Source organism: Marmota monax, unplaced genomic scaffold, assembly GCF_021218885.2.
Source record: "Marmota monax isolate L192 unplaced genomic scaffold, Marmota_monax_Labrador192_F-V1.1 WCK01_AAM20220418_F8-fsc00069, whole genome shotgun sequence".
In the NCBI taxonomy this organism is placed as follows: Eukaryota; Metazoa; Chordata; class Mammalia; order Rodentia; family Sciuridae; genus Marmota; species Marmota monax.
In genome coordinates, this window is record NW_026695243.1 from 7,955,103 (window position 1) to 7,974,990 (window position 19,888).

The 19,888-nt window shown below is 37.6% G+C and overlaps 1 pseudogene; it reads left to right on the top strand.

Moving 5' to 3' along the window:
* The first annotated feature begins 1,820 nt into the window (after window positions 1-1,820).
* LOC131423150 (hepatoma-derived growth factor-related protein 3-like) overlaps window positions 1,821-19,888 on the top strand; it is a 37,294-nt pseudogene continuing 19,226 nt past the window's right edge.

Here is a 19,888-nt window from a genome sequence, read left to right on the forward strand (position 1 = left end):
TACTTGGGAGGCTGAGGCAGGAAGATTGCAAGTTTGAAACCACACTGGGCAACTTAGCAAGACCCTGTCACAAAATAAAATAGAAAGGGTTGGGGATGTAGCTCACTGATAGAGTGTCTGCCTAGTATAAGCAAGGCCCTGGGTTTAATGCCCAATGCTATCAAAAAATTAATCAATAAATAAAAATCCTTAATGATTTTTAAAATTATAATAATTTGTGGTTTTTTTAGAATAAAAATACAATATTTCATGATTCTTATTAGGATGTTATACTCTTTTGGGGGGGACGGGTGGGGGGAGTAACCAGGGACTGAACTCAGGACACTCAACCACTGAGTTTAGTGTCAACCACTCAACCCAGGCCTATTTTGTATTTTATTAGAGACAGGGTCTCACTGAGTTGCTTAGTACCTCCCTGAGACTGAGGCTGGCTATGAACTAACGATCCTCCTCCCTCAGCCTTTCTAGCCATTGGGAGTACAGGCATGTGCCACCATGCCCAGCTACTCTTCTTCATTAAATAAATTCAGACCCTTTAAGATTATCATTAGAATAAGAAGCAAGGGCTATCTGTGGTCCAGGCACTATTTTTGCACCAATTATTCACCCTCCTTGGCCACAGTTCCTGCCTCCTGGGGAAATTGCTTCCCTTTAACATTCTAACTTTCATATGGACCCAAGGCTCTACTAGATTTTCCACAGCACCAGCTGAGATTAGGTTATAACATCTAGATGAGACATTGGGAATGTTCTAAGATAACAAATAAGAAATAAACAGAGAATGAAGTAAATGCAAAAAAAATATGAATTGTAAGTCAAAGATTATTTTTATGAGCTTATAGTGTTCTCTGCATTCTTAAGCAAACTTACGCTGGTTCTTTCTAGTCCTCGGTCGGCCTCCATCAGGTGGGAACCATCTGAACGCAGGCATGCTTTACATCCAGTAAGGCCAGGTAGTTTACCTTCTTGATTCTGTTCGAGGTTTCTATTTTGAGGATTGCTATGTTCCCTAGATATTTCACATAAGAAATCACCTCATCCTGCTGGCCAAGACCCTAGCGCTTTGCCACTAGGGATGTACCTTCAACTATGTGTCAATATCATTATTTAATTAAAAATACTCTCCTCCTCATTCTCAGCTCTAGTGAATCATTCTAATATTCCCTCAGCACACAAGCATGCTATAAGATATGTTAACAACATAAGACAAAATACTCCCTTTATTCTACATCTTTTAAGTTTATGGTTCTTTTCTCTGTTATTTGTCTCTTTAAACTCTCGCCTATTCTAGCTGTCTCTGTTTCCTGTCCTCCCATTCTCTCTTGGATCCACACACATCAATTCCTACTATTTGACAAATGGTCTTCAAGTTATAAAATCCAGCATTTAAATCAGTCCGTATCTTAACATGCTCTGAGAAGCATTAACATAGTTGATCTCCCTCTTACCTCAAAAACATTCATAACAAGGCCTCTGAAATACCACATTCTCCTAGCCTTCTTTATTATTATTTGCTCCTTCTCATCTTTCAGATTTTTAAATACTGGAGTGCCCCAGTGCCTAGTTCGTTCTGTCTGTCTGTCTGTCTCTCTCTAAATCTATATTTCCTCACTACATGATCTATCTACTCCCATGACTTTAAATACCTTCCATATGCTGATGATTCAAATTTATATTTTCAGACCCAGCCCCTCCTTTGAATTCAATACTAATCTGTGCAGCTATCTAATCATTTTTTCTACTTGTATATCAACTATATATATATATATATATATATATATATATATATATATATATATATATATATATATACATACATATATAAAATATCTCTGGAACTGAACGCTTTTGCTCCTCCTCACAGTCCCACCATCTCAGTAAATAACATACCCTTTCACATAGTTGTGCATTGCCAAACTCTTTGGTGCCATCATTGACTCCTCTTTTTTCTCTCATATACCACATTTAGCCCATCAGCAAATTCTATTGACTTGTCGCTTTTTGCCAGTTCTGCTACAAACACCTCAATCTAAGCCATCTGCAATTGCCTGCATGAATCTGCACTGATTGTCCTACTTTCACTCATACTCCTACAGTCAGTTCTCAAAGAAGATCCAGAATGGCCCTTTTAAAATATAACTATGATCATATTACACCCCTGCTCAATCATGTAACAGTCTTACATTACCCTTAGAATAAGATTCAAAGTCAATCCAAAGTTTAATGTTATCCTGAAGTCCCTACATTATCTGGCCCTTGATAAATTCCAAAATTATCTCCTGTAAGTTTCTCCTTTCTTAATGACATCTGTCAGACCAGTCACACTGGCTTTCTTGCTATTCCTGTCACTAACTTGGGGCCTTTGCAATTGCTGTAACCTCTGCTCTTCTTTTACCCACTGGCATTGTGCACACACTCCCTTTTCATTTAAGTCTCTGTTCAGATATCAAATAAGAAATAAACTTCAGAAAGACCTTCCCTGACCACTTCATCTAAAACAGCACTCTTTGGATTCTTTCTTTTCCTATACTATTTTATGTCTTTTTCAGAGTTTGACGTATTATACAATACGTTTGTTTGCTTGTTTATTGTCTGTCTCCCTGCAGTGATTTTATTTCATTCCTTGCTATGTCCCCAACACCCAGAGCAACATCTGATAGAAAGGTAAATATATGTTAAATTGATCATTGTGATGACTGGTACACTTATTCAAATCATACTGTATATCTTGTGTTACTAAATGCTTCATATGCATTATTTCATTTAATTTTGTTTACTCCACAGACCAGAAACTCAACATGAAATAATAAACTCATTTCTCTATGGACTTTGCACTGCTATGTAGTCGTACGAGTTCTTCCTGTGTGAAGACCAAACTCCTAGACCTGGCCCACTCCTGCCTCAGGAGTCTCTATCTTAAAAGTTCAAAGGGTTCCGATAACTTCTTCTCTTGCTTATGCTACAGGGATAGGCATGAGCCCCTGTGTTTACATGCTGGGAATACATCACTGAAATAACTGAAACTAATGATAGGGAAATTTGTGTTGTTACCAGAGTCCCAGGCTAGAGACCCAACTCTAGAGGCCCCCACAAATCAGGTCTGGCTACTCACCACAAAAACCAAATGGAAAACATAATGGTGAAAAGCAGGAAAGACAAAGAGGAGTAGCATTTCCAGCACTGTATTTGAAATACTAACATGAGCCTCCAGGTTATTTGGATAAGAAATATGCATAGTGAAGCAGTCTTGGTTGAACTGTGGCCTGACCGATCATTATCTCAGGATGGGTCATGCAAGGCCTTGTCTGAAACACGAAAGTTGCTGTTGCCAAGCGGGTAGTTTCAACTTATACAAAATGTATATCGATCAGGATGGTTGTTCCTGGAATCCAAGGTGATTCAGAGCAGTGGAGACAGATGCAAAATACAGGTACAGATGCCAAGTGTTTTTTATCCTGCTTTTAGTTACCCATTGATCATTTGCAGGTCCAAGTGAAGAGTCAGTGTTTTTAGCAAAAGCAGCCTAGGAGTCCTTAGTACAATGCTTTGATGTTGCTTTTTTTTTTCTTTTAAGGTATCAGTCAGTAAAATGGCCATGTATATTGGTTCTTGCTTTTGTGGTTTTTTTTTTTTTTTAATTCCAGTACCCCTGAATAGGAAACAATAATTCATGTTGAACCAAAACTCCTGCAACTGAGAGATAACTGAAATAAAAGGGTTTATTGAACCTTCACAGATACCAGCAGCAAGCCTAGGAAGTTCTTGGAAATTATACATCAGATCTAAAAAGCCAGTTTTTTGTTTGTTTTTTGGGGTGCTAGAGATTGAACCAATGGCCTCATACATGCAAAGCAGGCACTACACTACTGAGCTATACCTTCAGCCACAGTGTATTTTATAATGAAATTTTTGAAGAAGGAACACATAAGTTGTTTACATTGAGTTTACATTAACTATAGATAAGAGGGGCAGGATTACACCTAGCAGGGAAAGCTTTGGGACAGGAGGACCTAAGGAGAAGTAAGTAATGCCTCTGGTTGGGGCTACTGGCAAGAGGCAATGGCACCTGGAAGGTGGTGATGGGATTTAAGTTAAAGTTTTAACGGGTAATTAAGAATATTAAAGGTCATGTGTTCTTTTTGGCCTCTAACTTGTTACTGATTAGCCTTCCCCTTTCTCCCCTTCCTTCTATCCTCTCTCCCCCTTGTAATTAAATTTAGGACATCTCTAAAAAAATTTTTTCCTTATGATTCATAAAGCTGATATTTCACCATAGTTACCTGAGTGTGTTAGTCAGCTTTTCATCACTGTGACCAAAATACCTGACAAGAACAACTTAGAGGAGGAAAATTTATTTTGGCTCATGTTTTCAGGGATTCAGTCCATGGTCAGCCAACTCCATTGCTCTGGGACTACGGGGAGGCAGAAAGTCATGGCAAAATGGCCTGGCAGTTTTGCCTGGCACCCCTCCAGCCATGCCCTATGTGCCTGCAGTTACCACCCAATTAGTCCCTTCAAACTAGGATAGACTGATTAGGTTATAGTTCCCATGATCTAATCATTTCAACTCTGAATATTCCTACATTAACACAAGAGCTTTTAGGCAACACTTTATGTCCAGACAATAACACTGAGCATTACTAGAGCTCAAAGAGAGGAAAATTTCCCTTCCTGTGTAGGGTAGGGTGGGGAGTTCTATTTTGAAGCGTCTCTGTACTTCTTAGGGCCTTTTGTGCTCAATTTTGTTTCAAAGTCAGGATTTGAAAGGCTGGAGACTCAGGCAGACCTCTTTTTTCCCTATTAATTTCAGTTTTCAACCCTTGCTGACCAGCTTCGGGTAGGAAGAGGGAAGGTCTAGCAGCTGAAGGAATGAGGGACAGCTTCTCAGTAGGGTCTGAGAAAAAGGGAGGTTAATTTATTGATTGATATGGGGTGATTAAACTCACAAAGTGAATTTTGAGAAACAGCTGCACACACAGAGATAGTGATTTTAAAAAACTAATTACTGTTGTTGTAGATGTTTTGCATTTCTATAGCATTCTGTATTTATGAAGAATTTTGTAATCGCTTGTTAACTCTCCTCCTCCACAGACTTTTGACATAGGCAACACATGCTTGTTTTTGTCTTCTGGGAAGAATCTTAGCTGCTGTCACATAATAGGATTTAGGGAATAATATCCGCATTGCAGCTCTTTCATTTGCTGTGCGCTTTGAGAATCCAAATAATGAGAACTTGAACATTATCTTGCCCGTTAATTCTAATATGAAGAATAACTTGTGAAGACAATTCAGTGCTTTGCTAAATTGAACAAGGTACCATATATAAGTACTTAATAACAATATTAATGTTATGATTTGATTATGAACCCCAAGTTTCATGTGTTGGACACTTAATCCTCAAATTCATTCATTATGATATTTAGAAATAAAAAAGATATACCATTTACAAATTTAAAATGATATTTGGAAATAGGACCTTGGGAACCTCATGAATGGATTAATTAATTTTTGGATTAATGGGCTATCAGGGGAATGGCTATTAAAAAGCTATATCTGGCTCACTTGCCATGAGATACCCTTCACCATGTAATGACACAGCAAAGACTCCTATCTGATGTCAAGTAGATGCCAGTGCCATGCTCTTGAGCTTCCCAGCCTCCAGAACTAGGAGCTAAAATAAACTTCTATTCTTTATAAATCACCTAGTCTCACATATTTTCTTATGGTAACAAAATGAACTAAGACAACTAACCACTCTAAACTTCAGTCTGTCCTCAAGCTTATTTTTTTTAATCTTTATAAATTTGTTCTTTTTAAATATACACAATAGTAGAATGTATTTTGACACATCATACTAAATAACTTATTCTAATTAGGATCCCATTCTTGTGGTTGAACATGATGTGGGTTTACACTGGTCATGTATTCATATATGAACACAGGAAAGTTACATCCTATTCATTCTACTGTCTTTCCTAATCCCATCCCCTCACCTTTCCCTTCATTCCCCTTTGTCTAATGCAATGAACTTCTATTCTTCCCTTCCCACCACTCTTATTGTGTGTTAGCATCTGCATGTTAGAGGGAACATTGACCTTTGGTTTTTTGGGATTGGCTTATTTCACTTAGCATGATAGTCTCCTGTTCCATCTATTTACTGGAAAATGCCATAATTTCATTTCAAGCTTATTTTTAATTGTAAAACACACATAAAATGTATATTTAATCATTCTTAAGATTAAAGTTCAGTGAAATTAAGTGCATTGACATTGTTATGCAGCCATCACCATCATCTAACTCTAGAATTCCTTTCATTTAGTAAAATTGAAACTATACTCATTAAATGATAACTCCTTATATCTCCTTTTCTCCAACCCCTGGCATATACCATTCCATTTTCTATCCGTATGATTTGACTCCTGTAAGTACCTCATGTATATGGACTCCTACACTATTTATCTTTTTGTGACTAATCTATTTCACTTAGTATAAGGTCCTAAGGTTTGTCCATGTACAGCATATTACAGAATTTCCTTCCACTTAAGGCTGAATCATATTTAATATTTTTCTTATCCATTTACCCATTAATACCTGAGTTGCTTCCATGTTTTAGCCATGAATAATGCAGCAACAAACATGGTTACGCAAATATTTTTTCAAGACTTGTTTACAATTCCTTTGGGTAGTCCAGAAGTGAATTGTTAGACCATATTATGATTCAAAAATGCAGTATGCTTTTATAAAATGTTTGAAAGAAAATATTCTATTTATTTTACAAATAATATAATACTGAATTTTGAAGAACGGAAAAAATTATCCATAATTTCATTACTCATACAATCTCTCTTCAAACTTTTTAGCATATATTTGTACATAGTTTATTCAGGACACATTGATTACTACTGAACATCGATTTTGTACCATTCACCTAGTCCATGTAAAACTCTAAAGTAGTTAGCTACTGAGAATATAGGTAAAATTAAGTAAAGAATTATAGCAACGCTTCCCTGGAATTCCATGCAGTTGGATTCTAGAGATATACAGCTACTGGACATCTGCCCGTTTGTACTCTGAGGAATTTCAAGGCTGGAAGAGATCATAGTCATCATACCCAACTCCCACACTTTCCATCCTTGAAGCTCTTACAACAACTGTCTTCAAAATGATAAAAATGGGCTCAGTTTCATGACATTTGACATGACATAGGGTTGCAGACAGCTCAGTGGAATTGCCACAGTGGGAGAGAGTAGCACACAAAGGCACACTGACCTTTATAACCCACAGTCTTCTTTGAAGGAATGAACACAAAGTGGGAGGTGCTATGGAATGAATGCTTGAGTCCACACCCCCCCAATTCACCTCAATGTAGTATAGAAAGGTGAGGCTTTTGGGAGATGGTTAGGTTATGAGGGCTCAGCCCTCATGAATAGGAGGACTTCCCTTTAAATGAGGTTCAAGGAGTTTGTTTGCCCCTTCGTCCATGTGAGAACACAGCAGCAAGTTGTGCCCCTAAGCATGGTGAACCCTCACCAGATGCCAAATATGCTAGCTCTCTAATCTTGGACTGCTCAAGTCTCTAGTGCTGTGAGCAATAGATTTTTATTGCTTTTAAGTTACCTAAAATATTTTATTGTAGTAGCCTGAACAGATATAGGAAATATTGGCCATGCTGAGAAAAAAGCAGATAACTAAAAGAAGATTAAAAGAAGATTAATTAAATCCCTGGAATATACCAGGCACCCAAAGACCACAGAGAAGGTTCTGGAGGTGGACAGGAGCTCTGGGTTGTCACTGTAGACTTCTCATCCTCAACTGAAAAATAGCTGCCCCTACCCTACAACATAAACACCTATATTTTTCTGTCTTTTAGGGTTTGGCTTATGAGTTGAGATCAAAGTCAGAGTTTCTTCAAAGTAACCATGAAATGATTTTAAATTCTACAGGATAAGAGTTTGGACTCTTGTTTTCTTGTCTAGCTGCAACGAGTGTCTTCCTAAGCTGAGTTCTTGCCTAGATATGTCCCCAATTGGGATTCATTTTACCAATTAGTTGTTTTTGTTTTGTTTTGTTTTGTTTTGTTTTTACCTTTATATCCTTTCAGACACTGAAGCAAGTTCATGAATTTTTTTAAGGTTAGCACTAATTATAAAATTGAAAAAGATGACTATAACGTCATCTGGGCCAGTTACTCTTCATGTATGTACCTGACACTGGCTGAAAAGTTTGTGAATTTCTGTGTCCTGCTTAAAAATGTCAATTCCCTGGTGAAAAGATTTCATAAAATAAGGTAACAGTCACATCATCTTCAAAGAGTAAAAGTCCTTGATCTTGATGAAGATGCATTTAGGGCTCTTATGCTTCTTATGTGCCCTTTTCCCAACACCTTTGACTCTGCTCTGGAGATAAGCATGAGTCATAAGCCTCTAGCTCTCTTTATTTCGGACACTAGGCCCATATAATTCCAGGTACACCTTCCCATTTAGTAGGAAATCCTGTAAAGGTAAGTAAGGAACAAGAAATGGTAAAGCATTTCAGGAGACAACTCCCAAATTGTATGTCAGATCTCAGGTTCCTTATGTTTCAATGAAGGGAAAGTCAATCAGGTAGTTCCCCAAAAAGAGAAGACCTACAGCATGAGGCCTCTGTTGAAAAACCCACACAAACAAATGGGTACTCCCAGACACTGAAAACTTAAACTTTAGGCTTGGATCAAGCCCCCAAATCACTTGGGAAGATGACCAACAATTTTCCTTCTCTATTTATATGTGGAAATGCTCATTTCACTTGCAAAATAGAAAACTAAAATGTCACTTTTTATGATTACGATGTTATAACAGAAATGTAGGAGTGTGAAATTTGTAATGTTATAGACAAATTTAGTATGAAATGCAAATATCACAGCAGAGTAGGCTGGGTATCCAAATCTTAGCTGAAATTCCCTGAAAGGGTCCCTCCAGCAGGCTACTTCAGCTGATGAAAGGAACCCAGTGTCAGGAAAGAGAGAAAAGTGGGCAATAATATTAAGGGGTTGGGCAGTTTAAACTTCATAAAACTTCCTCAGCTTTCTTAGGAAGCTGTTGATGAATTTGAATATTTACAATTGCAAGTTCTCCCACTGTAGTTAGTGTGTACTTGATGGTTAATATACTAGCTGTTACTTGGGATAATATAGACTACTGTTTATGATAACTGTGACAGCTTGAAGACATTTGACAACCTGCAAATCTGATTGCTTCAATCTTCTGCTCAGATCCTCCAATGAATCCCAGTGCCAAGAGGATAAATCATTCATCATTCATTGGTTTGCTCATCTCATGCCTTCATTTTTTCCCCACAATTAATTGTTAGATAACAGGCCCTGTACTGTATGTTGGAGATACAACAGTAAAGAAAACAGACAAGGGAGTCCCAGAATTCTTAGAACCTACATCTTGTGGGGAGGACAGAAATTAATCATTTTAATATTTTCACAGTACATCAATTCATGTTTTTCTTTGACCTCCCACCCACAGTCATGTTCCCAACATTGAATCATGTTCCCCTACAGCCACTCCACTAATACAGTCCCAGGGAGGAGGAAATGATGAATGTCTCTTATGGAGGAAACAGATTATAAAAGGGAAACCCTCCTTAGACAGGAAGATGAAATAAAAGGAAGCATATTTCATTAAAGGCAGACATGTGGAAGGATGCAGTAGAAACCTCCAGGTAAGGAGGATGGAGACCTGAGACTATAAGAGCTTGGTAGCAGGCAACAAACCCAAAATCTCCAGATTTGAAATTGGGTGTGCCTTAGTTCTTATTCCTGCTATAACAAATTATCACAATTTAGTGTTTCAGAACAATAAATTCATTCTCTTACAGCCTTAAATTCCTAGGATATTCTTCAGTTATGCAGAAACAGAGGAAAAACTCTATCACAATTTTAACACAAATTAATGCTTTGATAATCTCAAAGCATTGAGAAATTATGTATTGAAAATTAATCCCTGTTGTGGAGGTATGAAGAGGGCTCCACCTTCACAAATGAGTTAACACCCTTATAAAAGAGGTTTCAGAGAGAGTGTCTCCCTTTCTGTCCTCTGCCGTCCCCCGTGTAAGCACATAGCATTTGTCCCTGCCACAGACAGAAAAACTAGGTACCATTTTGAAAGCAGAAAGAACAGTCCTCAAACCTGCTAGCATCCTGATCTCGGGTATCCCAGTCTTCAGAACTGTGAGAAATAAGTTTATATTATTTACAAATTACTCGGTTTGTGGTTGCTTTGGTTCGGATATGGTTTATCCCCTCAGAAACTCATGTTGAAGTGATTGCCATTGTAGTGGTATTGGAAAATGAGGCCTGTAAAAGATCATGAAGACTTTAAGAGGGATTAATGTCTTTTTCACTAAGGGACTGGGTTAGCAACCATGAGAGTGAGTTGTTATCAAGCAAGGGTGTTATCAAACACCCTGTGTTCAGCTCTTCAACACTCACCTACTTAGCCTTTCACCTTCCACCATGTTATGACTTCTTTGCCAGATGCCACATTTATGCCCTTGGACTTCCTAGCCTCCAGAGTCAAAAGCAAAATAAACCTCTAATCTTTGTCAATCATCCAGTCTCAGGTATCCTATTATAGTAACAGTAGTATTTTATTATAGTGACACAAATGAACTATGACAGTTAAAGGACATTTTTAAATTTGTTGTATTCACATTTCTAAAAAAAGTTAAAACATATTTCAAAAATAAAATTAAAGCCAGACATTTGTGAAACAACTGAACCATTTTCACTGATTTTTACAGAATACCACATCAAAAAAGTTGATCTATATAAATAGTTCTATATAAATTGATCAACATAAATAGTTCTATGACAAATCAAGTTCTAATATCCAATACATCTATAAAATTGGTCTTAATTCTTTCACTATCTTCAAATTTTTATTTGCCAAGAAAATTCTATGTTTAAAGGAAAATATATTTACTTAATAATCAAAATTGAAAAAGTTTAGTTCATTCTCATCATATCTGTTTTCTTTGCCAAGAAGTGTCCTGATTTTCAGGTGAAAATCTAAAGTACAAAAGCAGGATTATAGGAGTCATCAAATAAATTTATTTCAAGGAGTAGCTGCATGTGACACTGTCCTGAATGAAGAAAATTAAAAGTCAGAAATGGAAACTTTCAGACAATGAATTTGAACATTGTGGTAACCCTGGTATCTCCCTACACCTACTATACCTTTTTAGGTACTAGTAGAGGCTGAACTTTGTTCTAACCTGTTAGAATATCCTCTATTCCTGCAACTCCTTACTGGACAAAAAGATCATAGTAGTTTAAAAAATATTCTCCCCAAATATACCCTGAATTCTAAACTGGTAAAATAAGCAACTATTGGGGTTGGGACTGTGGCTCAGCAGTAGAGTGCTCGCCTAACACATGTGAGACCCTGGGTTCAGTCCTCAGCACCACATATAAATAAATAAAATAAACGTATTGTGTCCACCTACAACTATATCCTTCTCTCTAAAGCATGAACTCCTAATTGAGAACATCACTGACAAGTTGGTCCTGCACCTGCCCATGTATGTCATATGCACTTTCACTTGTGCACATACAAAATCATATAACTCCTTGTATAAGAAAACCTAATTACAAGGCAAGATGCTTCCACCAGCTGTAGCAGCAAGTATATTTATGGACATTCTTCCTTAGAGAATATCTTAAATTAAAATGAGATTGCCAGCTATGCAAGGAAACTACCCACAGAAGCTGCTTTGGCACTGACTTGAGCACAGAGGAAATAGTTGTCAAACCCACTAGCTACTGCTTCTTGGAGGCAGTGTTCAAGAACTATCTCAAAGGTTGTGCTAAAATTACATAGACTAAAAAATTCAGTGAGTAGATGAAGAGTATTACTGGTCTCAAAGAAAAGTTTTAATGATGCTTCAATATTACAGATTGCCTCATACAAGAATGGCAATGATATCCATCAATTAAACAGGGCATGATAGTGCATATCTGTAATCCCAGCTACTCAGGAGGCTGAGATGGGAGGATCTCAAGTTTGAGGCCAGCCTGGGCAACATAGACCCAGTCACACACACACACACACACACACACACACACACACACACACACACACACAAAATCAATTATGAAGTTAAACTTGAGTTCAAGTTGCATTCCAAATAGTACTATTCATTTTATTTGTTATTCTCTATAAGAGTGGTTCATCATGTCCAATACCCTCCCTGTGCTACATTCCATTTCCTAGAATCAGTAGGAAAAAACATGAGGGAATTGATAAAGGATTATCAAAATCCAAATTCTTAACATCACCAGAACAACTAGTCAATAAGACAAAAGTGACTTTATTGCTCACAGTTGTAAGAGAGAATTCTACCTCAACAGAATCTGATAGTTTCTCAGAGAAGAAAAGACAAGATTTGATTTATAAAGATTCTGCACTCTAGTTTAAGGCAGGTCCATAAGTGCAGGGGTTGGGGCAATGGGAAAGGACCTAACAAGGATAGTGTAAGGATTATGATAGAATATTAGGATTGCTGGAAAGAGGATAAGGATGATTTTGAGGGTAAGAGTTCAAAGAGTCTACAGATGTGAATGTTGATGCTTTCTGTTGAAGAGTCACTGATGTTTGGGGAAGTTCCTAAAATGAAGGATAAAGTTATGTCCTGCAATGAACAATAAAGCTTTATCTTCTTGAGCAAAAATCTCATGGAATAACCATAATGAAGTTACAAAGACAACTAAATATTAAAGTCATGCTAATGTAGACAGCAACGTGTGTCGGGATAAATGGTTTCAGTTCTCAATATTAAGAGCCCAGAGAAGGGAAGATGGATTCTAAAAAGCTGTTAGGCTCTCATAAAGTCTTTGTAGATAAGATGGAGCAGTGTGGCTTATCTGATTTTGTGCTTATGACTAAGCCTAGCAGTAGCCCTTGTTGAAGCATCGGGTAAGCATCACTGATAGGATTTAAGTTCCATCAACTGAATTGGGAGAAGCCAAAAAGTAGCAGGAAGATCTGCAGAGGGTTTAGACAAAGTTTTTAAAGCTGAGAGCAAGCTGAAAATGGAGATCATTTGGTAATTCTGGAGACAGGAGCAAGGCCAGGGGCGGGAGGAGGGGGCGGGGGGAGAGGTCTCAAACTGAACAGAAACAAAATGCAACCTGATTGAGCATGGTTTGCAGCTAAATCAGGAGGAAGGTCCTGGATGTTTACTGGGTTGGAATGCACATACGTGAGGCTGTTCTTCATTGGTTTTCAGATTCCTAGTGCTTGGATAAATCAAGTTAGCTTAGTGGTGAAGAGAGCCACCCCTCATTCCACCCCAGCCCAAATCCTACACTACTATTTAGGCCTTACCCAATCAAACAGTAAGTTGGGTCTGCAGCATTCTCAAGTTTGTTTTGTACAAAGCATGACATGGTTGGGAAGCTCTTCCAAGTATGGAAGAAGAACTGTTTCCCATGAATCCATAAATGCTTCTCTCAATCAGACCCTTACCCCTCCCTTAAGGATTGGAGTAGTCTGTATTGCTTCTCTTCTATCCTTTTACTTTCAACATACTGCATCTTTGTCTGTTGTATATCTCCTTAGCATAATGCTGGGTCTCGTTTTTTGTTTTTAAATTCAGTGTGACGGGCTGGGGATGTGGCTAAAGCGGTAGCGCACTCGCCTGGCATGCGTGCGGCCCAGGTTCGATCCTCGGCACCACATACAAAGAAAGATGTTGTGTCCGCCGAAAACTAAAAAATAAATATTAAAATTCTCTCTCTCTCGCTCTCTCTCTCCCCCCCACCTCTTTAAAAAATAAATAAATTCAGTGTGACAATCTGCATTTTGATAGATTATTTAATCCATTTATTTTTTTGATAATACTTAGGATCAAACTTGGAAGTTCATTCATGCTAGACAAGTTCTCTGCCACTGAACTACGTACACAGTCCTTTTTTATTTTTATCTTGAGATGGAGTCTTACTAAATTGCAGAAGCTAGACTTGTACTTGCCATCCTCCTGCCTCAGCTTTCTAATTAGCTGGGATTACACGTGGTGCCACCAGGCCCATGGATCCCTTTATTTTTAATACTTCACCCCATGATGTGGGCATTGTATCACCTCACATCATCACAAGAAGAAGAGTGATTACATGATAACAAGATATTTTGAGGCCAGCCCGGGGGGAGGCTCACGGGAACGCAGCACAGCTTGGCCAGAGTGGGCGACTAAGGACCACCAGGGAGGGGAGTGTCCGGATGGCCCATCCGCGGACCAGGGAATACAAAGCAGGCAACCTGGTCTTTGCCAAGGTGAAGGGCTACCCGCACTGGCCAGTGCGGAGTGATGAACTCCCAGAGGGAGCGATGAAGCCTCCAGCAAACAAGTATATCCTATCTCCTTTTTTGGCACTCATGAAACTGTGTTTCTAGGTCCCAACGACCTTTTTCCATAGAAGGAATAGAAAGACAAGTTTGGGAAGTCAAGCAAAAAAAGGAAAGGATTTGATGAAGGATTGTGGGACACAGAAAATAAACCAGGTGTCAGGTTCACTGGACACCTGGCAGTTCCGCACAGAGCTCCTCAGAAACTGAGGGAGAAGGTGGAAACACTGCAGATGCAAGCAGTGAGGAAGAAGGCCACAGAATAGAAGAAGATGAGAGAGGCAAAAGAAAAAATGAAAAAGGGGGCTCCAAAGGGAAAAACTCACATACATCAAAGAAATCCTCTGAACAATCCCGGAAATCTCCAGGAGATGCAGATGATAAAGACTGCAAAGAAGAAAACAAAGACAGCTCTGAGGATGGAGATGCTGACAATGACACAAGAACCACTTCACATTTGCAGAAAACCAGTGAAGGGACCTAAATACCCTAATGAATGCTGCATATTAAGAGAAACCCCAGAAGGTTAAATGTTGTCTAGTATTCTTGGATTTGATATGAACCAACACATAGTCCTTGTTGTCATTGACAGAACCCAGTTTGTATGTACATTATTCACATTCCTCTTTGTTTTGTTGGGAAAAGAGACATTTTAATCTTTTTTAAAAGGTTATTGATTTAATCTCATGTTATTTGGTTGCATGAAGTTGCCCTTAACCACTAAGAATTATCAAGATTTTTGCACAGACTTACACATGTCTAGGATCCTTTTACCAAGGCAGTTATGTTCATCATTTTTATGCCTTTACACCCCCCCACACCACCAAACACTTGGTTACATATTAATTAGCATTATTTTAGATGACCACTCCATAATGCTTAAGGATGGGATTTCTTCTTTTTAACAGAACCCAGGAAGTAATTCCTAGACACATAATGTTGGTATATCAAAAATGAAACTAAAATTGCCCTTCAGTTATGAGGCCCTGTGTAAAGTTTTAACCATATTGTACATCTATTCTGTATTAGAAATAGCTAGTTGACAGCTTATACTTCTCCAAACTCAAGTCATTATGTTTCACGTATAGAAATAAATTGTTTCTATATGTGAAGTTAGTGAGTCTTTTTGTGTTACTTCAGAAAAAAGGCAATGATTTATTTTTTTTCCCAATGCCAACATAATTTGAGCTAATTACGCAAGGTGGATACTTTACATTTTAAGGCTGGACTCACCAGCAGCAGCCCTGCAGGAAACCAGACAAAGCACTGACTTTTAAGTAGAGAATTTTAAAATGAACTATTTTCTTTTGGAACTTCAATTAGAATAGTTAATATTTGCCCATAAACCATTATTATTTGTACATTATTGTTGCTATCGGGATAATAGAGAATTTTATTTATTTTTATGCCAGCTTATATTGTGAAAACACATTTAGTCAATTTGAGTTTTATCAATCCTGTTATACTTGTCCTTGGAACATTTTTTTGTGTATTCAAGGTTTGTAGTTGAAGAGTTTACTGTAAAAAAAAAAAGAAAGAAAGAAAAGAAAAGAAAATCAAAAACAAAAAAAAGTATTGTTTTTATAGAATAAGTTTACTGGACTATGTAAAGAATATATTTTGGAAAAGAAGAAGATCATATTCATATAACTTTTATTAAAATATATTTTTATAATTGTTCTGTTTTATTATTAGCTAGCATTGATATTTTACTGTGCCAGTTTATAAATGAAACTTTATCATAGATATGAATATACAGAAAAAACATGGTTATACAGGATTTAGTACTATCCATGGTTGCAGGCATTCAGTGGAGATATTGGACATATTCCACACAGATAAGGGGGAACAACTGTATTTTGAACATGTTGTCCTATTGCTTCCTGGCTTCTATTGTTTGTGCTAAGAAGTTGTCTGTTAATCCTCTTGGTGTTCCCTGGTATATGATGAATTGTTTTTTCTTTTTACTTTCAAAATTTTCTCTTTGTCTTTCAACATTTCAACTATAGTTTGCATGAATCTTTTAGGGTTTATCCTACTTAAAGTTCATTGAACAACTCAGATGTATATAATAATATTTTTCATCAGTTTTTGGAAGTTTTCAATTATTATTTCTTTGAACTTTTTTTCTGTTACTTTCCTTACTATCTTTCTACTACTTGTATGTGTGATAAAAGGTGCCCCACATTTACCTGAGGCTCTGCTCAGTTATTCAATTCTTTTCTTTCTCTCTCCTTCAAACCAAATAATCTCTATTGGACTCATTGTTCTGCCAGCTCAAATTTAATATTGAGCCCCTCCAGCAAATTTTTTTATTTCAGTTATTAAACTCTAGAAATTCTATTCCTTTCCAAAATTGAAAGTTCTTATTTTATAACTTCTATTTCCTTATTGGTATTCTCTATTTGATGAGACATTGTCATCATGTCTTCCCATAATTCTTTGGATCTGGTTTACTTTTGTTCCTTTAACATATTTATAATAGCTGCTTTGAAGTCTTTATCTTCAATTTCCATATGCACTCCTTCACAGGCAGTTTTTATTGCCTGCTTATGAGTAATATTTCCCTGTTTCTTTGCATGCCTTATAATCTTTTGTTTAAAACTGAATATTTTATATAATGCATTGCAACATCTCTGAATACTGATTTTCTCTCCATCTGGGGTTTGTTGTTATTTCCTTGAGTTCTTGAGTTCTTTTTTATTTGTTTAGTGACTTGACTAAAGATGGATTCATTGATATGTCTTTATCCTACAGTGTACAACCGCTCAGAAAAAAATAACGTTGGAAATTCACACTGTCTCCCTAAGCTTCTAAACTGGGACTTATATTCTATTGATATCATCCCATTTGTAAGCCACCATTAATTGCTAGCTGATTGTTCTATTTCTTTGGACAATGCTCTGAGGCATAAGTGCCCCATAATCTGATCCAAATAATGTAGGACCTCTTTGCTGTATTGATTTATTGACATGTCTTTTTCCCAGTGTACAACTCCTGAGAAAAAAGCAGACTTGGAAGGGCACGTTGTCTCCCTGAGCTTCTAAACTGGCATTGATACTTTATTGATACCACCCCATTATAAGCCACCATTAATTGCTAGCTTGTTGTTCTATTTTTAAATAATGATTTGAGGAATGAGGGCCCCACAATATGATCTGATATTCAGGTTCCTTTGCAAGGGCAGGATGTTGTCAATCTTTGAGATTTGCTTTAATCTCAGCTTCTTAGCTGTATCTTTCTCTGGTTCTCTCTGTTGAACTTCCAGCTGATCTACCATTTTGCTTGTGACTGAGTATGGAGCTACTAACCTGATCTTAATTAGTCATTACAAAGATCTATGCTGTTTTAAACAATGCCCTTAGGCACAAACCCCTACTAAGTGAAGGCAACAAGGAACCAGGCAAACACTGAGGTGAAAGAGTCATAGAGGTGAAAAGAGGCCTTTACTAGAGGTGGTCCTAAGATATGTATTTTGTCATTTTTTTCTTCCATGATAGCCACCGATTTGTGCCTAGCATAGTAATAAACTCTTAATTTACAAAATCCTATTTAATTCTACACACATGCTCTGAATCTTGTACTACTACCAGCTTCATTTTATAGATTAAAAAAAAAAAAAAAAAGAGCAGGGCATGGTGACTCATTCCTGTAATTCCAGCAAAGGAACATTAAGGCAGGAGAATCACAAGTTCAAGGTCAGTCTCAGCAACTCAGTGAGGCCCTAAGCAACTTAGTGAGACCCCATTTCAAAATAAGAAATAAAAAAGGCTGATGATGTGGCTCAGTAGTTAAACTCCCCTGGGTTCAAACATAACAAAACAAAAAAACCCTTGAAACTCAGAGAGGAAAAACTTCTCCAGGGTTACAAAATAAGTAATAAAATGAAGATTAAAATCCAGGTTTATCTAACTCTAAGAAAACCATTCTCCAATGCCATAGTATGTGGGTATACCTGAGGGTTGCATAAGGCAGCATTGTCTGTGAATTCTCAGAACATGAAGAACTGGTTTTGCTAAGGACTGGCTTCTTGAATCCAGGGACTTGTGCATGCTAAGTAGGTGCTCTAACACTGAGCTACATCCCCAGCCCTGGAAACCCATCTCTGAACAGTGGTCTGTACTTTTGGCAGGATTCAGATTCAAATTTCTCAACCAGGTTAAAAGGGTTTCCTAGGGTATCCCTGAATGGGTTTGAAGTTACCTATAATCTCAGAAATATAATAAACATTTTTGTGTAGAGTATAATTTTAACCTTGAACTTGTCATTTGTAAGTGATGTCCAGTGGGATAATGGAGTCTTCCCACAGGCAGAGTAGATTCATGTAACCTCTGTGCATTGTTCATATATAGCATTTACAATGTCCATGAACACAGAATTCTAATAAAACTGTGACATATGGACGTTCAGCAAGACTACAAGTGAAGAAAAGTGAAGAAAAGATAAAAGAACCCACTGACTTCCACAGGGTTTTGGTAGATGTGCAGAAATCAAGAAGTAAAATAAAATAATACTGGGTGAAGTGGCACCTGCCTGAAATCCCAACAACTAGGAAGGCTGAAGCAGGAGGATCACAAGTTCAAGGCCAGTCTCAGCAACTAAATGACTGCCTATCCCAAAAAATAAAAATATCTGGGTATGTAGCTCTGTGGTAGAATGCTTCTGGGTTCAGTCCCCAGTACCAAAGGAAAAAAAAGAAAAAAAGAAAAGAAAAGAAAGAAGGAGACAGAGGGGAGGGGGAGGAGAAGTAAAATTCAAATTGTTGACTTAGTTTGATTCAACATTTTCACCGTTCTGGCAACAATGAAGTGAGTATGCATAAATGAGCTCTAAAGTATAAACTGTATAATGTTGGTGATTCTGTATAAAAGTTAAATGCTCTGATATGTCCATTTAAAACTGACAATGCACGATGGACCTAAAATTTATGCAGATTTTTAAACTTTTAACTTTCCTTTATTTATGACATTAAATAGCAAATAAAAAAGACACCAGAACAAGTTGGGGGAGGGGAGGGGAGAAGAGAGAAACTACAGTAAAAAAGGGAAAGCTTTATATTTCAGTACCTTTAACAGCATTCTTTCCCTATTTTTTGAACAAAGGACCTACATTTTCATCTGATACTATGCCATGCAAATAATGTAGTCAGCCCTATTTTTAACAAGCCTCCCAGTAATTCTGACGAAAAACCAGGATTGAGAGCCACTGGAGCAGAAGACCTTATTAAGTCCCCGTGGCTGCTGAGACTGCGCGGGACTGAGTATTGGATGGGCCCCTGCTGCCCTCTAGCGACGACGCTGCACTGGTGCACGGTGTATTAACCGGCTTCTGAGCTATGGCCTTCTTGCTGTCTGACACTGCTCTGGGGTTTCCAGTCAAACTGCCCGGTAATTTTGGTTCTTGCTCATTAATAACGATGCTCAGGTATAAAAGTGGTGATGCATCTCTGTCCCCAGCACCTTGGAACATCCTAGCTATTCATTGGTAAGGCTCGTGGC